The sequence below is a fragment of the Triticum aestivum genome, chromosome 5D (assembly GCF_018294505.1).
Source record: "Triticum aestivum cultivar Chinese Spring chromosome 5D, IWGSC CS RefSeq v2.1, whole genome shotgun sequence".
NCBI classification, from domain to species: Eukaryota; Viridiplantae; Streptophyta; class Magnoliopsida; order Poales; family Poaceae; genus Triticum; species Triticum aestivum.
This window is the reverse complement of record NC_057808.1, coordinates 31,097,836-31,098,444: the sequence shown is the minus strand read 5'-3', so window position 1 is coordinate 31,098,444 and position 609 is coordinate 31,097,836.

The window sequence follows — 609 nt, the reverse complement described above, 5'->3', positions numbered from 1 at the left end:
ACAATCAAACAGGAATAATAAATTACAGTACTCGTAGGAGTAGAATATTTTGTACTTCTAGGATGTTTACTCTGTACAGGATTTTGTACTCCTAGAATAATTTGTAGAGTACTCCTAAAATACTCCTAGTGTTTCTGAGTATGTTTGTAAACAGATTACTATAAGTGTTTTTGAATATGTTTGTAAACAAATTACTCCCAGTGTTTCTAAATATTTTGTACTCCTAGTGTTTTTGAATATGTTTCTACGAGTAGGACAAGAGGAGAAGAACAACCCCTTTATTTAGTACAATCCTAGCTACAAAGAAATGCTTTTCTCTTCTCCTACCTTTCCAGACTAACCCCTTTATTTAGTTAATTAACCCTAGGTAGCTAGCTGCAATCGATCAAGGCCATACTCTAACGAAACTGAATTAAAAAAAAGGGCTCCAGATATTGCACTTCCATGCACAGATTGTGTACCACGATCGAGGGGAGGGAGGGAGGGAATGGGGAGGAAGGGTGGAGAGGGAGGAAGGAGGAAGGAGGAGGGGTACCTGGGCGGGCGCGGCTGGTCGCCGGGTGGCGGAGGACGGCAGGGGCAGGTGGGGTGTGGGCACGTCGGGGCTGC